Below are 26,395 nucleotides of genomic sequence, written 5' to 3'. Positions count from 1 at the left end.
AGTGGTCAGTAGGTCGTCGTGGGGGCCCAGTTGCCAATGTGATCCTGTTTCGACATTTCCTCATTCACTACACGTTATCAAACGTATAAAGCTCCATTCTAAAAGTATTGAAAAACAATTCTGAACGTTGATGGAATCTTTCGATAATGCTAGTAACGGTGCACTGGCTTCTTTTTTTGGTGATTATGTTGTTGATGCTAGTGACGGGGCACTGGCTGCTTCTTTTCTTGGTTCTGAAATATCACGTGCTTTCACGTCTGAGGGTTGGTTTGAAAATTGGAATAAGATCTGATTAAATCTGACGTGATAAAAAAAATTGTTTTAATTCACTGGACTTATTTCCAGGAAAACGAAACAATACCCGAGAAGCGCATGCGCACATTATTTCACTCACTTTCATTACTTTTGTTCGCATTTTTGTTTTCACGTTAAAGATTAAAAGTTAATTATTTTGTTCATATTTTCATCCAACAAAAGTTTTGATTTTCAAGCCAATATTTTCATGATTTTCTTAGGCAGACTGATACTCTACTCAAACCTCCTGGTGAACGACAGGGGACGGGAGCAGTTCAAATTTGAGAACATTGTGTCGACAGTCCTAAACGCATACTACAATACATAGCAAGGAAGTGAATTATTTGCAGTTTTTTTTTTAAAAAAGGAGGGGGCCGGCTACCGGCTCTTTTGTATGAGTTGTATGAAGGTTCTGCGGGTGCATATCAGCCAAAGCTGCAAGGGTACTCTGTAAGGAGAATCAAGAGGCCTTTAAGGTCATAAGTGGGATTTTTTAGGGTCATAAAAAGGTCTTTCATGTCAAAAGAAGGTTATTTTAGGTCATCAGTAAGTCTTGGAGGTATTAAGAGGGTAAAAATAAAAGTTCCCCTTTCAGACCTTGTAGTCTATAGGGCAGATGATGTAAAGGTCATGTGTTTCTTTGGCCTTCGGTTAACGAGGGTGTCGTGTGGCCAGCATAACGACAAACCGCCTTTACTTTTCCCCAACTGATGTGCTGGCTGGACTCAGAGGCGCCCAAGGATCACAAAATTAAAAATCCAAGTCTTCACCAGGATTCGAACAAGGGACCCCGGTTTGGAAACCTAGCGCTTTACCGCTCAGCCACCGCGCCTCCAAAGAAGGTACTTAGGGTCTACTATATGTAATTCAAAGAATCAGTAACTGGGAAGTGTGGTCGAGAGGCCAAGTGCGCTTGAACTTGGCTTGGCTTGACTACCTAGAAGGGGGCTCGAGGTTCGACACCCGACTCGGGCAGAGTTGTGTTTACTGAGGCAGCACGGAAAACCAACTCCTAGATACCCCCTCCCCCCCCCCCCAACCGGTCCACAAATGAGATTGGACCAAAAGCGCTCTGAGCATGCTATAAGCATGAAAGTAGCGCTATATAAAAGCTATATATATATATATATAACTTTTCTTATATTCAATTAAAGACATAATATCAATTATAGAATGAAGAAAAATAAAAATGCGCTAAAAATCTGTCGCTTATATAGCACCAGTTAACCCTTTAAAAGTTTAGTTGACACACACTTATTCCCACGTTCCTGCACACACATCCACTCAGAAAACTGAGTACAGACATCGTTTTAGTGTCGCATTTTATTCAGAATTTACCGTACATCAGTCATTCGTCATAATACACATCGTGACAGGTGACACTGACATGACAAGACGGACATTCAACAATCTGTCACAATGTGGTTCACTGTTGTAGCCAGTGTGGCCAAGGACAGCACTGTTAGATATGATGATGCCCTGAGTGTAGCCATGTGGGGAAAGGGGTGGTGAATGGTCCATTAAGTTGAGAGACAATAATGATATGACTGGAATGTGACAGGCGAATATACAGCTCAAGAGTTCGGACATGGAGACTGAGAAGCCTAGGAGAGATCTGAATGGAAGGGTGTGTTTCAGAAGCAGGCCAGGGCCCCCTCCACTGACTGTAACGCCACTGGGATGTATGAATGAAAGGATAAAATGAAAAATATACTTCGGTACTATTAATGTTAATTAAAATTTAATACACCATTTCAGCAAACGGGCATTTTTTTAAATATAAATTTTAGATCTAGCAATGTTAACAAATCTCTAAATATCCGTTGCATCACACAGAATAGCATCAATAGTATTCTTTGGTTTAGATTTTGATTTCTATTGGTGACGCCGCTGCAGTCGATGCTAGTCAATTATTTATTAAAGGAGGACATTGACTTCATCGTATGATGCACGACATTGAAAGTTTACCAAGTTCAAGGGCTGTAGATAATGTGGTTTTGATTGACAGATTCGACACGATTAAAATCAATACATTAGAGGCTATAAACTAGCACTCACAATAAAAGTGTTATTTAAACATATAGTTTTTGTTTTTTTACAACTGTATTTATATTTTGGGCTCCATGTCTTAAATTCCAGTAAATGCATGAGGCTTCATAAGTCAACCAGTTCTATTGGGTGATTGACATTTGCCGCATGTTGTGGGTAAGACAATTTTGGAGATGGTTGAGCGACGATAGGTGCCCATCTCACCGGACATCAGTGTTGCACTTAACGAGCCCAAACGAGGTTACTTATTTACATCCACCGGCGTCTTTTTGGTGCATGGGCGTCAATCTGCCTCCATAGAATTCAGTCTCCAGTAATGTCTGCAACCTATTCCCAACCGGTGTCCACTACCCTGAGGTCCTTCATGAAGGTGTTTTGCCAGATCATACGAAAACGTACCTGTCTGCGTTTTCCTCCAGCCGGAGGACGCGTGATTGAATCTGTCGAAGAACATAGGAAAATCTCGTGTTACGCTTAGTCACAACGGTCGACTGCCCGTTCGGCATAGGATTTCTTTGTAACACGATCTCATTAAGTGACTTCCTAAAATCTGTGTAAGCCTTGTCTTCTCAACCATTGGGTTATGGAGGTATAACTTTACCGCTTCGTATTTTATGTAATGGTCTTTCTTCTTATACTATGAAATACAGACGAGAAGATAATTACGTCCCACGCGTGTTCCTAGGTCAATCTAGTCATGCATATTAATCAATGACTTGAATTCTGCCAAGTCATTGGTTTTCATGGCTAACCCAGGCAACCAAGTCCATGCGCTAATAGCACTTGGGAAGAAGAAGCATTTATACAAATTTGTCTTACCATATGGAACCAGGAACGTACATTTATCTTTGTTCGCAAAGTTTTACTGTTTCAATTTATTTCATAAATAATTGCATACTTAGAAAAACTTTATTTTTGTTAGTATAAAAAGACTTAATGGATCAAATGAAAAAAAAAACGTATTAATTTCAAATTAGCAGCCCAAATAAAAGTGAAAAGGGTAGGATAGTATTCGCAATATGCTATGACACTTTGTAACATGGATGTCAACCGGAGGAGAGCGCCGTATGGTCAAGCCAACACACGATGTCCGGTTCCATTAAATGGGCGCTTCTGCTCTGCAGAGTTAGATTTAGACGGATGCTTCATTGACCCACAATCAAGAGAGTGGCTGACCTATTTGACCCAGATGCAGGAAAGTACCTGGCCTCTTTTGACCCAGAAGCAAGAGAGTACAGTGTACCTGGGTCACAAAACGTTTGGACAGACAAAATCATTTGATGCTTTGATTATAAGGTAATCCATTCCTTTTAAGCTTCAAACGAGGAAAAGCCTCTTTCGTCTTTGAGTGCTGCTGCAATTTGCGTAATATGGGTTAATGTAAAAAAAACAACACCCATTTGGGGGGCCCGCTCAAGTGGGGAACCGGGGGGATTTTCAAATTTTGCCCCCTAGCTACGCCACTGACTGAAATATGATGAGATGAAGTTAATTAACAAGTTAACGTGGATGGTTAGTGTTCCATTTGCATTCGATAACAGAAAAATGTTTACGATTTGTAAAAAGTTGTTTAAGCGCAGTGTTAAGATAAGACTATTGATTGTACTGTGCATTGTAGGCTGAGATAGTACTATATATAGGTTGATATAGATCTAGGTTAAGGGTCTCCTTTCTAGACGAGATATTGATCTTTGTCATCTCGATTCTCAAGTATTTTTAAGGATGCTGACACAACCTATAATAGTGATGTGTCTTCACAGTGTCTTTCTTCCTTATCCTTTCACCACAAGGCAGCTCATGAAGAAAATGTGGAGCAACGAACTGAAACTAATTATAGTTAAAAAAAACAAAACTTCAGGACTTAATATAGATCGTAGGTCTACATTTTCCTAACACACTGCTTATTCAAATGTAAACACTCTCACGCTTTAACAAACTATGCTATCAACAACTAATTAGTAAAGCTTTGAATGGTCACTAAGGTCAGACAGTATTTAGCGCGCACACCTGTATGTCTGTCATCAGTACTTTTACACAACTGTAATCATTTAGAATGTAGATCTGGTTCTACTTTACTACCACATTTGTCGGGTACCTACTGGGTTGCACTGGCTATTCAGTTGACTTTACATTCTAAATCTATCTAGCTATAGATCTAATAAGGCTTTTTTTTTCGAGGCATGCAATATTTTCCATGGCAACGAAGTCCCAGCTGTGACCTACATATTTTGCCATATCCAGGGCAATATCTCGATTCTAGTACAGTTAAAAATTCCACATCAAATCATCTAAACCCATAAAATGTAGATCTAGATCTAAGTGCCAAAGAGTTTGGATCAAAGTTGAAAGTTTAAACGTATATCTAATCATATTATTTTAAAAGACTAAGGACTTTACCAAAGGCCCACCTGTTGTACCTAATACATGTATCTAGATCTAGCAAAACTCCCGCAACCTGTGCACATTTTGAGCGTTCCCGCCTATTGGACAAGACAGCAAGAAGCTACAAGTCTATATAGATCATCTAGATCACATGTGTCAATTTACACATATCCAACACACAGAGCTTTAAGCAACACAGCACTAGATCTTGTGCAGATGTAATAACAACATGAGAACAGGGAAGACACCTGAAAGGTTAAAATAAACATTCCAAGTATCATAAAAAAAAAAAAATTCCTGATCTATACTACAGTGAAGGGATTAGAATCTAAGTCTATCTCACCTGTTTGAGCTGTGCCAGTTAAATATATCTAGATTCTAGTTCTAGAACTATTCTAGACCACAATATGCAGCGAAGAGAGATAATCCGTTACTCTAGATCTAATAGATAAGTAGATCTAGATGTAGTTTAGCTCCCGTTGTAAGTTTTATAACACACATAACTGAATTATAATAATTATTATATTATTAGACTAGATCTATTGACTAATCTTAGTCTAGATCTATGTTTAGCAGCAAGGTAATCCACGAAATATCAACGAATTAGTAGACAGATAATGCCACATTACTCCAATAACTAGGAAGAAACTCAGGAAATGGCCTCATTAATCCTTTTACGAAATTAACTTTCGGAAGAGGTCATAAAAATAGCACAGAGCGGTGTCCTCTCGTCTGCTACCTTCGGCACACAGGGGAGACCAATCCCATTCAGTTGACACTATGACGCGTCCCATAGTTCACCTAACACGGCGCGCGATACACACTAATAAAAGACACGCACACACACATGGACAAACACAGCTTCACACACTTTGATGTTAAGGTGTAGGTATCGTCCCAAATAAAGTCAAATCGATACCAAAAGGAGTCCTAAGTATTGTTTTGAAGTTTACGGAGATGTACCGAGACAATACCTAAAGTTGTTTTTTTAAATAGACGCCTATAAGCAGGGTAATTGAAGACCCTAGGCCTAAGCGAAGTGAATTCCCCAATGCAATTGAAAAATACATTAAGACCGAAAAATACTCAATAAATTAAAAACCTTCCTGTAACTATATCTCAATTAACAAATTTCATTTAGCGCAATTTCCTTAAGGGCTCAATCAGCGTTCCGTCAACTTCTAAAATATGTTTGTATAAACCGTTTTTTATTTTCAGCTCAATTGAAAAGGAAGAAACAATGGTCTCCTAACATGTGAAGTTTAACAAGTAGATCTATACATTCCTGAATAGAACTTGAATCATAGTGCAAAGCGTTCCCCCCACCCCACACACACCACCAAACGGACAACCTAGGCAGCTGCCTAGTTAACGTATCCATAAAGCTGGCCCTGCTACAAGACATCAGTTCGACGTGCATGGGTTAAATGGTTAATTGAACTGATTAAAAATAGTTTTAAATAGTATTAGATTCCTCTAAGTTTAGAGTTCCTTCTGCAAGTAGCTTACATTAAGAATGTTTTTTTCATCTACATATGTAGTAATAGTAATATAGTTATTGATGTCTCTATATATAAAGAATTGAAGAAGTGAGGTTGGTTTGTTTGTTTTAAATATTTCGGATGTTCCTATACAATTGATTTTTACGTTCCTAGTAGCTCAAACACCAACTCTTTACAATATCTCCCTAGACAGGACTATGGAAGATGCTCTTTGAAGGCTACGAAGGTTCTATGAGCATTTGAGCAAGATTACCAACTTGCACTTTGTGGACGACATAGATGGTCTAGCAGGGACAGAAGAAGGATTAGCTGACTTGGCGATGCGCAAAGAAAAGACTTCTGCTGATCAATGCCGAAAAAAACCCACAAATTATGACCAGTACCCAACAGGGCTTTAAAAGGGACATCAGCATTGGTGACGTAAAGCTGACAAGTGTCAGTAGTTTTAAATTCCTTGGAGCTGTTGATGAAGGAGCCAAACCTGAACCTATGTCCAGAATTGCACAGTCTACAGCAGCACTTGCAAAACCCATAACAATCTAGACAGACAAGAGCATAGCCCTCGACACTAAAATCAGACTGATGCGGTCCCTGGTCACAGCCACATTCTTATATGTATACGAATCTTGGACGCTGGACTGCATATATTGAGAAAAGAATCCTAGCAATGGATCTAAGATGCTACAGAAAGATCCTGCCCAGGATGACCCGCTAACCACTGTCAAAAAACGTAAACTCAAACTCTTTGGCCACACCGCAAGGTCCTTCGGGCTCGAAAAGACTTTCCTTCAGGAGACAGTATCAGGAAGAAGATGGGAAGACAACATCCAAGAATGAACAGGCCTGTCATTAAATGAAATTCCAAGGCAAAGGGCAGAGATGAATGGAGAACTACGGTTGACAGATCTCGTGTGGTGCCTTAATGGTCCAACAGAGACAGGGATATGGGAAGGTGAAGATGAAGTAGCCCGAAATCTCCCACAGGACGGAAAGGGCTGGTGGCGAGCAGAGTTTGAACAAGGAACTATGGAGACGACAGTCCAGACCGTATATCACATGACCAGGTCTTATTTCTGTGAAAGTGTCAATCAAATATTATATACATTTTTTATTATTTTTTTTTTTACAATCCAAAATATGTATATTTGAATTGAAGACAATTTTTTAAAAATGTATTTTTTTAAACTTCAGGCTTACAACCACCTAACATGGTCTAATAGACTTTTTTTTTGAAGTCTTTTTAAAATTTATTCACTCTCTTTCCTAAAATATTTAGTGTTGCTTTTTTTTTTTTTTGGGGATTTGTTTTGTTTTTGTTTTTTGTCTTTCGGTGCTAATTTGCACAATGAAAATGATCACCGGCATATTTGTGCAACTACCGTTCTTTATGTATGTACTCTTCTTACTGTTCATATTTGTTGATTACTAAAACGCTTGTGGACGGGTGAAAAGGTCTTAAACCAGTGAAACTTTTTGTGAAGTGGTGAACAATTGTTTGGTGAAACAGTAGTGAACTAGTGAAATCGAGCCCTGTCGTGTTTCTGGCTACAAGTTGTGGAATACGTGAGCAGTTGGAATTGAACAATTAAAAGGTGTGTGGAGGGGTGAGGGAAAGATAACTCTTAATTTATGTTTTAAGATATTATAGCAGACGAGAACAAAAAAGTTGAGGGGTAGTAGGGGCGGTGGGGGACTTTGGCAATGGCGCAGGTCGTTCACTTTTAGTTGCCATCACCGGGTGACTCGAGGGCAGTCTAGGGTCAGTAAACCGGTCATCGACATAGTCTACTGACTGGACAAAGTGTCCTTTTTTTCCCCCCTAGCGACGAAGAAGCAATTGGTTGAAGAGGGGGGTATTCTTCACGTTCCAGAACACGCACTGATTCACGAGCCCCATCTGCAAGTGTTCCTGACGTTTGACATTACAACTTTTATATGTTTTAGTACTAAGTTTAGTAATATGTCATCTTTTTCACTTTCTCTTTCTCTGACACTTTTTCTCTTCATCCCCACTTCTCTTTTACTTTTTTTTCTTTCTCTCATTATCGTTCCTTCTCTCTCCTCTTTTTTTGTGTGACTATCTACACATTCTCTCTTCATTTCTTTTTTCTCTTTCTCTCTCTCATTCTCTTTCTTTCTCTCTCTGTTTCGCTCTCACTTAAACTCGCTCTCTCATTCTCTTTCTTTCTCTCTCTCCCAGTCTCGCTCTCACTTTAACTCTCTCTCTCATTCTCTTTCTTTTTCTCTCTCTCATTATCGTTCCTTCTCTCTCCTCTTTTTTTGTGTGACTATCTACACATTCTCTCTTCATTTCTTTTTTCAATTTGGTCTAGTAAAAGAATTAGAGCCTCTAATTATATTTTCCCTATCCACAGTTGCCTTGGCTGGCTTGGCCACGTTCGCAGAATGCCAGTAGGTCGACTTCCACAAGACATTCTGTATGGCGATCTAATAGAAGGCAGGAGAGCCGCTGGTCGCCCACTTTTACGTTATACAGATGTATGCAAACGCGACATGAAGCTCTTCAAAATCGACACCTGCAGCTGGGAAGAGGTGGCACTGAACAGATCCACATGGAGAGAGAGCATAAAGGAAGGGTCTCGGATTGCAGATGCCATACACTACAGAAGCAGAAAGAAGGGTGATAATGCAACGGCGCCTGGTGATCACATATGCCCAACCGCGATCGCAGCTGTGTATCCAGGATTGGCCTCTTTAGTCACACAAGAAGTTGCAAAAGGAAAAGATCGTCTCTCGAGACGTAAAATGCCACAGATATCCACAGTTAAGGTGACGTCATTTATTGACTGTGGACATCATCTTAAGCTTTAACATAGGAAATGTGCAACATCCAGAAGAAAAATGTTAGAGTTACATCTAATTTAATGTAAAGAGTGAAACTAAGAGAAAGAAACCCTAACCCTAAATCGTCACCTTCAACGACCGTTTCTACCCAAGCGCCAAGTTGCGGCTGAGAAGCATAGCCCGGGAGGAGTTTACAACAAGGATCTGATCTGATATGATACATAGAGCTCATTTACCTTTATTTGTGTAACCCCCTTTTTTTGCTCAACAAAATTACACGTCAAACACAGCAAAACCTTTCTATCTAAATACAAAAAACAACTAATAAAATAAAAACAAAGAACATGGAATGTTTCTAATGTTTTTAGCATTGAGAAAGAATAGCGTCAGATGTTTCCCAAACCTTTTCACTGAAGTATTCTGCAGAAAATTTTGCTTATTTTCAGGTTTGGAATTTTTAAATATTTTTTTATAATTGTTTAAATAGAAAAGTAATACATACATGTTATTATAAATTAGGTTGCTTAATTTTTTTCAAGTATAATTATTTTTAAAATATAGATTGATATGATATGATGGAGTGGCGTCAAAAGCCTGTTTGTATACTTTGACTTTGTGGCAACATAATTAGAAAACATTGCTTTGCATAAATAGATTGTAGGAGAAGGAAATATTAAAATTAGAAAAAAGCTTCTTTGCAAGTATTGTGGTTCTCTTCAGATCAACTCAACCAGAAACCTTTTAGTGGTTGATCTTTAATTGTATCTTAGTCTCAAATTACATTCAGGATCTAGATATGTTAAAACTTCATAGTGATATTATATAGAATTTATTTTCTTATCAAGAAGAACTAATAGAAATATTTTACATTCCTGCATTTACTTAGAGATATGCGGTGGTCTACTAGGTAATTCCTCCAATAGTTCGTGGAACACCTATTCTAGCCTCGCGGTGCACTAGGGTTCCGCGTAAGACAGTTTGAGAAACACTTTAAGTGATCTAGATCTAATCCAATATATTTCCTTCCACATTGTCAAGTATATAGGGCTAACTAAATCTAACAGCCTTTTGCCCATAGAGTATTGATATTTAGGGCAGCTTAGACCCAACTACCTGCAATCAAACGTAGACTTGACTATCTGTACTCACCTGAACCAGAGCGTTTCAGTTTAGCGATAAAACTAATTAATCCTGACATTCTCAATTATCCAGTTCTAATGAGAGATTGCCTTGAAAGGAAATTAAAACGGAAAAAAAGGCTCCCAATGCTAAAAACTCGAACTAAAAGTTGTGTCCTTAGCCCATGCGAAGAATTAATTATTCACTGAAAATAAATGGAACTGACTCGGTTAGCAGATAAAAACAAACACGGTGTGTAGCAAATGGCACAGAATATTTACACACGTACATAATATGCTGAGTAGGGAAAGGGGTTGGGGGGTGGGCGGCATGGCAGACACAATAGAAAGTTGCCAGGGCACGAGTTTTGTATGCTGGAGAATTAGACGATTATTATAACTGAGTAAGGGGGGGGGGAAGAGGGGCGCCGGCAATTGGGGGAGGGGTGAAATAATTTGTCCCCCCCCCCATCCCCTTTTCTCTAACACTCATGAGCGTGATAATTTCGTGGAATGACACTCACGCGAACAAGGGGAGGCTAGAGATACAGTTCTATAAACTACATGTAGCCGGAGCAGAGTTAAGGGTAGGACAGATCGGGACCAAGTAGTGACAAGCACAAGAAGGATAACTCATGTAAAATGTATTTTGATGAATTTCCAAGTTACCTCCCCTTATTTAAATTTATAACTTTTTTAATTTTTATTTTAGTACATTTATGTGGGAATCATTTATTTTTTTAATGAGAATGCTAGCGAATTAAAATCTAAAAGATAAAAACATCAATCATGTGTAGATAGATAAAAAAAAATCTGAACTAGAAATACAACTACATGAGATTCCATCAGACTGCTACCACTCCTTATATCCTATTGTATCGTGCATCACAAAATACAGACGTTGCTTCAAAAGAAGTTATTTTGCACTACGAAAGTCCCGCGCTCAATCTAGTCATGCATGTTAATCAAAGACTTTAAGGTTTTCCTGGCCTGACTCAGGCAACCCATTCCAATCTCTAATAGCACTAGGAATTATTGGTTCTGCCAGGAAGCTCCAGAGCAGAGCTTACAAAACTGTGCTTCACGAAACTCTAGTTTTTCCGTAAGACCTCATTAGGTCTTCTACGAACTACTGGAATAATTAACTAGTAGGCCACCACGTGATTTAACCTTTCTAAAAAATAAGCAAAGTGTTCCGCTAAATACTCAGAAATATCCAACATGTTCTGCTAGAGAAAAAGTTTGGGAACCACTGGTCTAGAGTTACGAACACAAGAAAGATCTAATATAAAATGATTCAAAATTTATCAGCAAACTTCAAATTCTGTTTTACCTTTCAGCCACTATCAATTGCTCAGTTATAAGTCTTACGATGTTCTACAAATATTAAACATCGGAACTATAGAAATAATTTCCCACGCACAAAGCTCTATCTCGTGCTTCGCTCACATTTTTACCTTGTTTGGTCTTATACGTTTCGGACGTTCCTTAAGCTAATGCAGACAATGACGTCCTAGCATACACGTCCTGAAGGACGGCAAATAATAACAGCGGGCGTGGATCAAACTCGGGACCTTCGTAACGACGATCCGAAGAGCACATAACACGAACACAGGCAGACTCACTATTTCTCTATTTTATTTTCAACACTTTATAAAGTATAGTTTGTTTCATTAGAGAAATTCTGTCACGTTTTGGGAGTGAAGGGACCTGATCTTTTTTTGAACTAAGATATCGTGTCATGTTTCTTTTGAAACATTTTTCGGATCTATTCAGTTCAAAGCTTCATTCAAACTCGAAATACCATGTTAAATATAAAATACACTTTAAAAAAAAACAACACATAATGGAACGTTGATAAAACTTGGCGATCAAGTTTGTTCAGTCCTTGTACTACAAAGCTCCAAGTAATTGCCTTTGTATTTCTCTATATCAAAGTTCTGTGAGATTATTTGCTAGGCTCTACCATTATGACACTCTGGGGCACTTAGTGCAGAGATTGTACCCTATAATACATGACAAAGTGAACTTTTTTCTTTTATCACAGATTATTTGTTAGTTTTCCAGCTATTTAAGGGTTGTTGTTTTTTTTTTCAACCTAACATTGGTTAAAAAACCCAAGCGTTCTTTCAAGTCCTCTCAAGTCCTAGACATCTACAAATAAAAAAGAAGAAGCAATGATAAGAAAGCTGGAGGAGGTCACAGCTAATGGATCCTAACAACTAACAAGGATTAGCAGGAGAGAGGAGAACAATGGCAGGAGGCGGGAGATAAAGCTACAATGCATCTGTTGGGGGGGGGGAGCTGTTTTCTTGGTTTTTCTGATAACGCCGTGGGAGAGTTCTGGAGTTTCTTGGATCAGCAGCTACAAGGAACCAGCTCTCTCTCTGGTCTGGATGTGCAGTGGAGTTGAAGTGATTGCATCACAGACACACACACAAACACACACACTCGTAAACACACATAATCCACACCCGAGTTCACACTTCAAAAAATATTTTTTATTCAAGCCATCCAATGACTTACCGATAGAACTGGTTGAAATCACATAACCAAACAAAACATTCATGATAGTACTAAATGCATATGGGGTTTTTTTTTTACAAAGCATTTAACTTTTCAACCTAACATTGTTTAAAAAAACCCAAGCAAATGTTTCAAAAGAAACATGATATGATATCTTATCAGATTCTGTCTGTCTGTCGGGTAAAATGTTTATACACGTTATTTCTCCCACACCCATTCTTGGATCAAGCTGAAAATTTGCACAATTATTTCTTTTACATTACAACACAAGAATCAATTTTTAAAAATGAGCCAATCAGCTTATTAACTATTTTGTTTGGTATCTTGAACAAGGGCAAGAAATAGTAATTGACAGATGTGATGGAATAAGTTGCATTAGTCCCCCTGAGGACTCTTGAGCCCTAAGTGAAAATGTATAGAAAAAACGATCATGTAAACATTTACCATGATACCTTCTTCCCTCCCCCTTTCAGAACTGGTCCAGACAAATGATAGGATCATAGCGCATTGAGAAAGCTAAAAGCTAAAACAATTGGTAAAAATATTTCTAATCGCACAGATCTATTATGTCTAGGTTTATTATGCACATACACATGACTGATCTAAACTACGCCTTTATATATCCGACCTCTACATGCCCCGAACTATGTACACAGATAAAAAGCAACCCTAAATAAATACTGTAATTAATCTTTTTTTTTTTGACTATTTGTTTGCTTGTTTATCAAATAACAAAATTGTTTCATTAAAACAAAATCTGTTTTTATTTCTCCATATTTTTATATTTCATTAAGTTCACTATATTTCATTCACTCAGTACTCTTCCATTGTGCTAATACTCCCCAAAATTTTTATACAACACAACTACAACATATCTCATTATTAGTTTGTATTTCATTAATTATCCTATTCACTAAGACCTAATTTATTAAGCCATTTAGTCTACCCTTATGGAGCTTCTCTTTCCACTTATATTCTCAAAACACTTCGCGAGGTGATTTATGCATGTTTCTGTGTCAATAATCTGATTAACTGCCATTCTTGAATTCTTCAATCCGACTTTGAATTGTCAATACGACTTCAATTTCCCATCCATTTCCATTTTTTGATCGTTACGGCTTCAATGTATTCATCTCATGTTCCACATTTCAATGCAGCTTCCCAGATAGCTACCTAAAATTTTGTTTTCGTATTTAATGATACAATCAGCATTAAAATGTGTCTATATTGCTAGACACTTAGTTTAGTTTAGGAACGCACTGTAGTAGACAGACTTTGAACGCGACATTTTCTAGTGACGACATAGGCATTGGGTTAGAGATTATTGTTCTAGAATTTTAGGACACTTTAGCTAAATATGTGGTTTCAAAAACTGATTCCAATTTTATATTTTGTATTTTGATTCACTGTACAGAAGTTGTTGGCTGCTTTGACGAATTGTTATTTGGTACAACTTGGATTCATTACTTTTATAAACATCATCACAAATAAAGGAAACCAACTAGACATTTGTTCTCGTGGAGATTTGAGGTTGCTGTTTACATACACTAATCAGGACCTAATATAAGGACACTCATAAAATCTTATCACGTTTATCCAAGTCCTTTATATTTTATTTTAAACGAAAGTTAGAATAAGTTATAATTTCAATAAACACTCTTTCAACAAAATGTTGTTTTAGGTAGCTTTTTCACTTCCGTCGTGGGCAAATTTTGACTCTATAAAGAAGAATATCTGATCTAGTTTATTGCTCGTTGACTTAGGACTTGTAAGCTTTCTAGCGTCTAGATGTAATATACTGTAAGCAACGCGTGAAGATATGCGAGATACAAGCAGCAGAAAAATGTTAATGCAACGAATTATAACGCACACACGCAAGTACAAGGAATTGTACCAAACACGCACACACACACTTCCCCGTCTTGCGATATAAGCGTTTAAATGTGTCACTTGTGTACACATGTGTGCATAGTAGACTAGAAGCAGTAAATGTATCATTTGTGTACACATGTGTGCATAGTAGACTAGAAGCAGTAAATGTATCACTTTTGTACACATGTGTGCATAGTAAACTAGAAGCAGTAAATGTATCATTTTTGTACACATGTGTGCATAGTAGACTAGAAGCAGTAAATGTATCATTTTTGTACACATGTGTGCATAGTAGACTAGAAGCAGTAAATGTGTCACTTGTGTACACATGTGTGCATAGTAGACTAGAAGCAGTAAATGTATCATTTTTGTACACATGTGTGCCTAGTAGACTAGAAACAGTAAATGTATCATTTTTGTACACATGTGTGCCTAGTAGACTAGAAGCAGTAGGTAATCTCATCAAATGTCAAATCTGCATCTTCTGTTCCCAGATGCTGTAATCTTGACAGACAAGTTTTAATTAGCTCACGGGAGTGTGGGGAGGGTGGTGAAGAGATTCCAATGCTAAAGAATGCATCGCACTTCGTAGCTTTTGTTTTCATTCTTAAATTGACCTCATCTCCAGATCGCAAGAACCTCTCCAGCCAATTGTATTTCTGTGTATAGCTAAGATTTAATTATGACAAATTATATTTCATCCAATGTAACACAGATATCGAATTAATTAAAGTAAATAGCACTTGAGGTATAATCAGTGTCGTAGCTAGGGTGTGGGGAGGAGGGGGGAGAAATTGAAAATCCCCCCCGGGCCCCCACATGAAGGGGGCCCCAAATGTTTTTACATTGAAAATTAAATATTACGCCAAAATGCAGGGGCCCCCAAAGAGGTCAAACCCCTGGCCCCCCAAGCGATGGAAAATAAATTCCTAGCTACGCCCCTTGGTACAATCCACATAAATCCAATGGCTATCAACCTTTTTGCCGTCTGCCAGCTAGATATGTCTTTGTCCTCACATCCACTTGGGAGTAAACCAATATAACACATTGGCACAGCGTTGCCCTCCTTTAACCAAGGGGGATAACATAAAAAAACAGTGTTCCAATCTTTAAACTTTTGAGATGCTTAGGGCGCCAATGATTCCTAAACGTGGACAGACCTAACCTCACTTCCATTGCCCCACCCACCCAACCATCGCACAATGACGTTTAATACCCTTACATCCTTCACCTTTCCCCCAACTTGTTTTGGAGTGTGTGTGTGTGTGTGTATTTTATGTTAAATAGAACGGGAGTATTTATTGTTAGTTGTAGAGAGGGAGCATTAATTTTAATATTAGTCCTGTAGAACAGGGGTGGGTAACGTGTTTTTTTTACCGAGGGCCGCATTAAAAACATTTGGGGACTGGAGGGCCGCATAATTAAATAAATAAAAATTATATCTATCTATCTATCGATCTATCTATCTATATTGAGGAATTAGCAATTTCTTGAAGTAATTTTGCGAACGATTTTTCTTTGCTATTGACTATTTACAATTTTACATCACAACATTTCGCCACTAATGTAGAGTAGTACTTAATATGAAGTATAGAACTGTTTACTCTCGTGCATAATGTTCCGGAACCATAGAACTAGCTTACTAGTTGTTGTTTTTTTATTGTTACTGCTTTCTATTACAGTCAGTCAGCATAAACCTGTTGAAACACTTGATAATTTTCAAACAGAAATAAAAAATAAAAAGCTTGTTCACGGATGATTGTGGTTCCAAATAATGTGAAAGTTTAGCAGCAAAGTTTTTTTCAATGTGGACATACAGCTTTTAGTACCAATGACACCCCTTGGAAGAACTGACCGAGCTTTTCTTTCGGGTCATAATTTGCTTGGAGGTAGGCCTACGTCCTCTGGAGCTGAATCAGCTTCGGCACTAAATAGTGAGCTGAGGGTATGAAAGACTGACTCCAAGCTCTTGACGTCTTAAAATTTGCTTTTAAATTCCACAATCAAGGAATCCATATACAAATCTGTTTTTCACTTACTGGCCTCAAGAAATGGAATAGCTTTTTTTGAAAAGATTTAAGATGCACATACATTACATGTACAAACAACCCATTGAAATGATTCCGATGATAAACATGAAGTCTTTCTTCAACTCTTCATTAGAAATATTAATAATAATAACAGTCCCTGTCAATATCCTTCAAGGAACCTATCAATTTCCAATTTCTACCTTGAGATTCCATGTTCTTCTAATGCTAGACCAGCGGATACTACTGTTATCGAATATCGGAATGTTTTGTTTCCAAATCTTCAATTACTTTCAGAACTGCCAGTCAGGGCCGGCCTTAGATAATTTGAGGCCCTAGGCGAAGTGAATTTGGTAGCCCCAAGTAAAATGGAAACATAAAAATTAACAGCGAAGAAACTGTCAGGACTGAGTTCTGGTCAGCCTGGGTCTCCTGTTTACTGTAGAGGAGAAGGGGGGGCAATCCAGGTTGTTAGTTTCAAAACTGTTATTGTTTTGGGTTGTTTTTATTTAGTGAGATGTTGGGAAAAACATAATGTAACTCATGATAAGGGGGTGTTTTTGTTCCTAGTGCAGGACAGTTGGGTTTTTGTGGATATATAGTCAAAAGGTGGACTCTAACTATTTTTGCTGTATGATAGTGAAAATAATGGAATTAAAGATCTTATATGTCGCATTCTGAATCTTATTTTATCGTTGTATGTGTCACTATGATATGGTCCAGGACTTGGGTACATTTAGCATGAAAATGAGTCTTTGACATTTTGGGGGCCTGTCCAAAACAACTACATGCGATGGATGCATCAATCTCCAGTGAAGTATCTGCTGTATCCAGACAGCATATATCTCTGAGTACTGCAACCTGAAGTATCTACTGCACCCAGACAACGCATATCTCTGAGTACTGCAACCTCAAGTATCTGCTGCACTCAGACAGCGCATATCTCTGAGTACAGTAACCTGATGTATCTGCTGCACCCAGACAGCGCATATCTGAATACAGTAACCTGAAGTATCTGCTGCACCCAGATAACGCATATCTCTGAGTACAGTAACCTGAAGTATCTGCTGCACCCAGACAGCGCATATCTGAGTACAGTAACCTGAAGTATCTGCTGCACCCAGATAACGCATATCTCTGAGTACAGTAACCTGAAGTATCTGCTGCACCCAGACAGCGCATATCTCCAAGTGTGTACTAATGAAAGAGTTCAAGTCCATAAGGAGCGGAAACTCGTCGTCTGTATTTTAGGCTGTTACTATCTAATAATAATGATTTAACATGCCGAATGTGTTCACTATTAGCAAGTAATAGTAGCACCCCTTCGTACGTCTAAACATAAGTGTATATGCAGGGCCAATTTCGTTCCTTATAATTGGATTACCAATACGCTCGTTCCTTAGATTATACTGAAGAAGCTGCTGCTGGATCTCATACTTATATGAATTTAACTTTTGTGGTACATTCTTTTTGGATTATACTGAAGAAGCTACTGCTGGATATAATACTTATATGAATTTAACTTTTGTGATACATTCCAAGTACCGATACCGCGCGTAGGTATAAAGCCATGTTGGGATTACCTGTTGGATTATCTACCTGAAATAGACTAAGAGAAATCACATTATTGGATAACCTTGGACAATTGTCTTTAACCTGTTGGAGTACCAGTTGAACAACATAAGTAGGAACAGAGGTATTAGTATTATTTTAATTTTGCTTTAATTGTTTTTGTATGTATATCATTTTGTGAGGTAATATTGTAATAAAGGACACTGCTCTAGGAAAATGTCAGAGTTTATACCTCGTCCATTTGAGGAGATAGTAGCCCAGGCTCAGATGTTGGGGTTTAAGGGCAAAACGTTAAAGAAATTTATAGAGGCCCAACAGAAAATTGACTCAGATAGACTGACAAGGGAAGCGGAGGAGAGAAGACATATAAGAGAGATGGAGGACAAACAACTAGCAAGACAACATGAAATGGATAAGAAAGACATGACAGTTAACGACAACCCCCAACAGAATAAACAGTTAGACAAAAACCTAAAATGCATGACAGACAACGAGGACTTGTTATTCTACTTAGAACTGTTCGAAACGACTGCTACTGCTAACGACATACCCAAGACAAGATGGCCACTTGTCCTCACTCACAAGTTAAATGAAAAACTAAAATTGTTTATGATACAAACAAAACTGATACATAACACTGACTATGATTTTGTTAAGGGGGAGCTCCTAAAACAAGCCCAACTCACAGAAGAAGCCTGTCGAACACTGTGGCATGAACTTTCCCCAAAGACGGACGATATGAAAGATTTTTATGTCCATTTGAAAAGGACATTTGACAACTGGCTTAAAACATCACAAACCCCAATGACAGTAGACGGTATAATTGACCTTATAATGAGAGACAGACTTTACAGTGTGCTATCTTCTGAGGCCCTGAAAGATATTTTGCTACGAAAGCCTACGTCAGCCCAAGAGGTCTTAGACTGTATTGATCAATTTAGAGATGCCACGAAAGGCTCCACACATATTGTAAAGGGAAGTAACAAAGTAACTAGTAACGATATCCCATATGTAGCTTTTGGTGCCACTGGTCAATCTAACAGTCGTCGCCCGAATAATATAAACACAGAGGGTACACAAGTGATATGCTATAGATGTGGAAAGGGCGGACACATTGCTCGATGGTGTCGGGTAAAGATAAATGAGAATAGAGGGCCAACACAGCAATGACTAAGAGTATTACCAGAAAGGGGGCAACATATGGGATTATTTGCATGTCACACTGATACATATAATTTTCTAGATTATAAAGATAAATCAGTTGGTGGATTGAAAATAGTTGAGGGATTTTTAGGAGATCGAAGGGTATCTGTCCTACGAGATACAGGGGCGAGCATAATTGGGGTCCGAGAAAGTTTGATAGAAGAAAGTCAGAAGATAGATGGGTTTTTCACTTTAAAATTAATAGATGGACAAACTTTTCAGTATCCACTTGCTTGGATAGACATTGATACTCCATTTTTAAAAGGAGTCTTTGTAGCGGCCATGTTCAAGGACCCAATAGCAGATATTATTATTGGAAATGTTGGTCAGGCTAAAGCATTTTTATATGGGAATGCTGTTACTAGGGCAATGGCGAAAGCAGAAGACAATAGGGTCAAATCGGAAGATAATGACAGGATTGGTCTAAGCAAGTGGATGGAATTGGACAGTGATTTTAGAGAGGATCAAAGAAATGATAGTTCGTTAGTTAGATTATGGGAAAAGGCGAAAGCAGGAACGGTCGAAGATAAGAAAAAGGGATTGGTATCATTTATAGTGGAAGAAGGTCTACTTTACAAAGAATTTGAGAGAAAAGATACCCCTGGGGTAATAGAACGACAACTTGTAATCCCCACGAATAGACGTGAACTAATATTAGAAATAGCACACTCTACACCTTTAGCTGGACATATGTCTATAAATAGAACCAGATATCGGGTATATTCGCATTTCTTTTGGCCTGGGGTAGATAAAGATATAAAAACATACATTAAATGTTGTGACCTTTGTCAAAGAGGTAGACACCCAGGAAAAGCTGGAAAGGTAGAACTAGGGCGCATGAATATTATTTCCACTCCATTTGCTAAAGTTGCTATTGATATCATAGGACCACTCCAAATGACAGATCGGAAGAATAGATTCATTTTAACGTTGGTTGATTTGGCAACAAGATGGCCGGAAGCTGTACCACTACCTAATACAACAACACCAGTAGTAATAGAAGCTCTAAGTGCTATTTTTACTAGAATAGGATTCCCGGAACAGATACTCTCTGATAATGGATCTCAATTCAGATCCGAATTATACAAAGAAATATGTCAGTTTTTTAAAATAAAGATTGTTAAATCAACACCATTTCACGCCATGTCAAATGGGGGCGTAGAACGCTTTAACGGGACCTTGAAGTGCATGCTGAGAAAGACGGCCGAAGCAGAACCTAAGAATTGGGATAGAGTTATAAATGCACTTCTGTTTGCGTACAGAGAGGTACCAAATGAGTCTACTAACATTTCCCCTTATGAAATGTTGTATGGAAGGAAAGTCAGGGGGCCTATGTCAATTCTAAAAGATCTTTTTACTAATCAACAGGTAGAACCAGAAATAAAGAATGTGTTTGACTATTTATTAGACCTAAAAAGTAGGCTGGCTGTGGCTTGTCAAATAGCTCAGAATAATAGCTCAAAACGTAAGGAAAATTATAAAAGGTATTATGATAGAAATAGCAAAGAAAAAGATATTCAAACAGGTGATTCTGTCCTTTTACTGAAACCACAGAGACAGAATAAGTTAGCCTTGCACTGGGAGGGGCCTTATAAAGTAGAAAAAAGAATTAACAAGTTTAATGTAAAAATAAAGAAAGGCAATCGAGTAAAAATCCTTCATGTTAACAGATTAGTAAAATATCATGAAAAAAACAACACGGAATGTACGGGTAAAGAAAATAGTGATCTACAACTCTCGGGAAGTGCGTCTCATGTCTTATATGGGGGTCAAGGGGAAGAATTATTACATGCGTGCATAGCGTCCCTTGTAACCGACCAGGAAGATGATAACCAAGAGGATGAAGTTACTGAGTTACCTACTCTTGAGAGTACAAATTCCAGGGAACATATTAGTATCAATACTGAATTAACCGAATCCCAAAGAGAACAGATTCAGACGCTAGTTGAGAAGTATAAAGATATAATTACTGATATACCGGGTAAAGCGAAGGTTAAATCATTCAACATTGAGCTCACAACAGAAAAGCCTATTACACTGAGGCCATACGCAGTTCCTATTCATATGAGAGATGTCTTAGACAAGGAGGTAGAGAACATGATTCAAATGGACATTATTGAAGAGTCTCAATCGCCCTATGCATTTCCTGTCGTTTTGGTTAAGAAAAAAGATTCAACAGTACGTACTTGCATAGATTTTCGGAAATTAAACGCGGTTACCAAATTTGACGCGGAGGCTATTCCAGACCAAGAAGATCTTTTCCTACAACTTAATAGTGCCAAATTTTTTACAAAGATAGATCTAACAAAAGGCTTCTGGCAAATACCAATAGAAGAAAATAGTAGGAAGTACACTGCATTCAGGGTACCAAGTGGTCACTTTCAATTTAAATATCTACCGTTTGGTCTGATTAATTCTCCTAGTTTTTTTAATCGGACTATTAGGACCATTCTTAAAGGACTGGAAAATGTTGTGTTTTATTTTGATGACATTTGTGTATTCGGGCATGACTGGTCATCACACTTAATAGCACTAGAGAAAGTGTTGTCCAGGCTAAAAGAATATGGGTTTACTATCAAGCCAAGCAAACTTGAAATCGCGTATCCTAAAATAACTTTCTTGGGTAATATTGTAGGTGAAGGAAACATATACCCAGAACCCAATAACAGAGACAAGGTATTAAATATAAAAGCACCAAAAACGAAAAAAGAGGTTCGATGTTTGCTAGGTATTGCTAATTTTTATAGCAGATTTATTCCAGCGTTCGCGGAAATAGTATTTCCAATTACTGGATTGTTAAAAAAAGGGACACCGACGAGGGTCAATTGGACTCCAGAATGTGACCGGGCATTAAGAAAAATTCAAATGTGCATGACACGGGATCCTATACTGAAATTACCAGACGTTAATAGACCATTTATTGTGCAAACAGACGCGTCGGACATAGCCATATCATGTTGCCTTTTGCAGGAAGTAAAAGGAATATTCCATCCTGTTAAGTTCTTGAGCAGAAAACTGTTGCCCAGAGAACAACGGTATTCGGTGATAGAGAATGAATGCCTTGCCATTGTTTGGGGGGTGCAACGCTTGTCCAGATATTTATATGGCGCTAAATTCACAATTCAGTGTGACCATAGACCACTGGCCTTTTTGAAGAGCGCAACATATGGGAATAATAGAATTTGTCGTTGGGCTCTATTATTACAATCATTTAACTTTAATGTAGAACATCTAAAGGGCAAACTAAATGTAATTGCTGACTTTCTATCTAGACTAACAGAATAGACCAACATGACATTGATTACAGATAACTGACATTCAATATTTATTCATTTCAAAGTTATTTGTTTGCTAGGATTGGGGATATGTAATTAACCGCCTTCTACAAAAGGTAGAATATATGTTTGCACAATATTTTTTGTTTACATGTTGATATGTGTATATATATATATATATATATATAAATATAATTGTAATTGCTTAGTATGTTGTATATAACATTTACATTTCGGAAAATATGCTTGTTCACTGACTATTTTTTTGTTTACATGTTGATATATATGTATATATATATATACATATAATTATTATTGCCTAGCAGGTTGTGTATAGTATTGACATTTCATGTGGATACATTTTTTTTTTGTACAAACTGTAGGCTATGTTTTAGTACCAAGATTACTTTTATTTGCATGTTGATATATGTACGTTTGGAAAATCTCTTATCGGAAGTTTGTCTGTTTTAAACGAACCCAGAAACAGACAAAAATTAGAGGGGGGAGAAATGTCAGGACTGAGTTCTGGTCAGCCTGGGTCTCCTGTTTACTGTAGAGGAGAAGGGGGGGCAATCCAGGTTGTTAGTTTCAAAACTGTTATTGTTTTGGGTTGTTTTTATTTAGTGAGATGTTGGGAAAAACATAATGTAACTCATGATAAGGGGGTGTTTTTGTTCCTAGTGCAGGACAGTTGGGTTTTTGTGGATATATAGTCAAAAGGTGGACTCTAACTATTTTTGCTGTATGATAGTGAAAATAATGGAATTAAAGATCTTATATGTCGCATTCTGAATCTTATTTTATCGTTGTATGTGTCACTATGATATGGTCCAGGACTTGGGTACATTTAGCATGAAAATGAGTCTTTGACAGAAACTAAACATATGCAATTTATTAAAACCTGGTGTACTTCAACAGTAAATTGAAGATAAGTTTCGCTATTTCGTCTCCAAGTTATTCGAAAGTAAACTTTGTACAAGGTCCCAAACAATCGTAGGCAGCTGCATAGTTTGTCAATGCCTAAGGTCTGCCCTATGCCAAAAAAAATATGAACCTTAGAGTATGTTTTCAGCATTAGTATTTAACAGTTAATGCAGCTGTGTGTAAACCTTCCCGTTATGAGTTTATGGTTGTTAATTCTTCTTTATTTTATTACAAAGCTTGTTTTTCGCAGTCAAATCACGGGAACCATCAGTTGTTACCCTTGCTATCTTTGACAAGCGAACCCAAGTCTTTCGACACAGTTCTTTTAAATAAATACTGGCCTGAACTTGTCTTTGCATTTTTCGAATTATTACCATTTAAAATAATCTTTATTTACTCTAAACTTATAGAATAACGCTTAGAAACAATGTTTCTTTAGCCTCTTTATTATAAGTGATAAGAAACAAAAGTTTTAATAATTTCTATAGTTATTTACCATGATTTATTTTTAATATATTTGCATGTTTATATTTGTTTAATGTGTGGGCACCCCTGATTTCTTTAAGTGTCCGCGGGCCGCATAAAACACTTCGGCGGGGCGCATGTGGCCGCGCGCGTAATTTGCCCACCCCTGCTGTAGAATGATGCAAGATAAGCAGCGCTGTCGTAAGCTGTGCTAAGTATGCAGGACGACTTCAGGATGCCTGAGTTAATAGACGTGTTTTTTTGTAGTGAGCCAGATTTTGTTCAAAATACCATTTTCAATGGACCTCATTCACCAATCGTAAACAAACAAACATTTAGTCACGTGATCTTATTGATAAAACAAAGGGGAAAAACTGTCACGTGACAACCATCATGAATTAAACATGTGATCGTAAATTATATAGAAGAGATAGAGCACCACGTGCTAAATGTTGTTTGTTTACGATTGGTGAATGAGGTCCATTATCACTAAAGTCTACTACATTTATTTATTTCATCTTAACTTGAATTTGTCTCTATTATAATAAAAGTTTCTATTTGGTCTTGTTCACAAGGAAGTTATTCAAGTTATTTCAAGTTTTATAAGTAAATATTTAATATGCCTACGGTACAGCAGTTTAGTTGTCTACAAGCAGTTTGGTGTTCTAAGTCAACGACTCCACCCTCTCCTCTAGAAATTCGTGTCGTAGGAGGCTGTATAATGTAACATTATCTGAAACTGCCGACGGTGGCAGCACATATTTCGTAAAGGTCAAGGCGGCAGGCGGTGCAGCATGTCAGGAACAGTGTTTGAGCTAGTCACGTGGAAGCCAATAAACAATGCTATGTGTAGGTGAGTGTTAGAGATACACAGAAATCAACGTAGGGCTTAGTGTGCGTGTACAGACTATATCATGGGTGCTAATGTTTGAGTTTATGGTGGAGTGGTGGGCACTTTGCACATTTGGGTGTAGAGAGGGTAGAACACAGTGTTACCCTACGGTTGTACCTGGGATGGTACCCGAAGTAGTGACCTTAAATGATAGCCGGGAGATATGGCCCTAAAATAGTGGTTACAGGAATTAGTGACCTGAAGGTTTACCACGAAGTAGGGACCTAAAGATTTACCCCGGAGTAGTGACCTGAAGATTTACCCCGAAGTAGTGACCTGAAGGCATACCCCGAAGTAGTGACCTGAAGGCATACCCCGAAGTAGTGACCTGAAGATTTACCCCGAAGTAGTGACCTGAAGGCATACCCCGAAGTAGTGACCTGAAGGCATACCCCGAAGTAGTGACCTGAAGGCATACCCCGAAGTAGTGACCTGAAGATTTACCCAGAAGTAGTGACCTGAAGGCATACCCCGAAGTAGTGACCTGAAGGCATACCCCGAAGTAGTGACCTGAAGGCATACCCCGAAGTAGTGACCTGAAGGCATACCCCGAAGTAGTGACCTGAAGGCATACCCCGAAGTAGTGACCTGAAGGCATACCCCGAAGTAGTGACCTGAAGGCATACCCCGAAGTAGTGACCTGAAGATTTACCCCGAAGTAGTGGCCTGAAGGCATACCCCGAAGTAGTGACCTGAAGATGTACCCAGAAGTAGTGACCTGAAGGCATACCCCGAAGTAGTGACCTGAAGATTTACCCCGAAGTAGTGGTCTGAAGGCATACCCCGAAGTAGTGACCTGAAGGCATACCCCGGAGTAGTTAATTGAAGAGGTAGTCTGGAGATATGGTTTGAAATAGTATTCTGGAGAAATGACCTGAAATAGTTGCATTAAGGCTTAGTAGTGACATATCGTGATAGTCAGGAGCAGAGGCGTAGCGAGCCATGTGCGTGTGGTGCGGGCCGCACGGGGCATTCACTGGAGAGTGTCTCCAAACTTGACCCCAGTATGAGCTCTGCAGTAAATACATGTAGCTAATTCATGAACAAACAATACTTTACAGCTTGCAATTTAAACTAAAAATTTCTTTATTTGCTATTCTCAGATATTGATTGTTAGTTGTAAGCTGAAGACCAGCTTGAATAAAATGTACTCGATTCCTTTAAATCTCTGAAGACACATGGTACATGCATTGTTCAATACACTGGTTTTATTTGATAACAAAGTAATGATGGTTCATTGTTCAGTACACTGGTTTCATTTAGACTATACTTCATTGTTCAACGCGCTGGCTTTATTTGAGGGACAAACTTAACCGTTGGCTATAGTAACAGATGACCTTAACATCATCTGTCTAACAAATCTTAAAGTCTGAAAGGGAAACTTGACTTTTTACACAGAGCTGGGACAGAATGAAGTTAAGACTGCTTCATTTTCTTCCACACCTTACTCGGTGCAGTACTTCTTGGGGTACTGGTTACCCCGGGAAGA

General features: G+C 38.2%; 1 protein-coding gene across 8 annotated transcripts in view; it reads right to left on the bottom strand.

Moving 5' to 3' along the window:
- The window catches only part of LOC106065868 (pleckstrin homology-like domain family B member 1), a 255,809-nt gene that overhangs the window by 153,525 nt on the left and 75,889 nt on the right, over positions 1-26,395 (bottom strand). The gene's annotated exons all lie outside the window — the stretch shown is intronic.

The sequence above is a fragment of the Biomphalaria glabrata genome, chromosome 14, assembly GCF_947242115.1.
Source record: "Biomphalaria glabrata chromosome 14, xgBioGlab47.1, whole genome shotgun sequence".
NCBI classification, from domain to species: Eukaryota; Metazoa; Mollusca; class Gastropoda; family Planorbidae; genus Biomphalaria; species Biomphalaria glabrata.
Note: the sequence above shows the minus strand (reverse complement) of the source record. Positions and strands in the feature narration are given on the sequence as shown.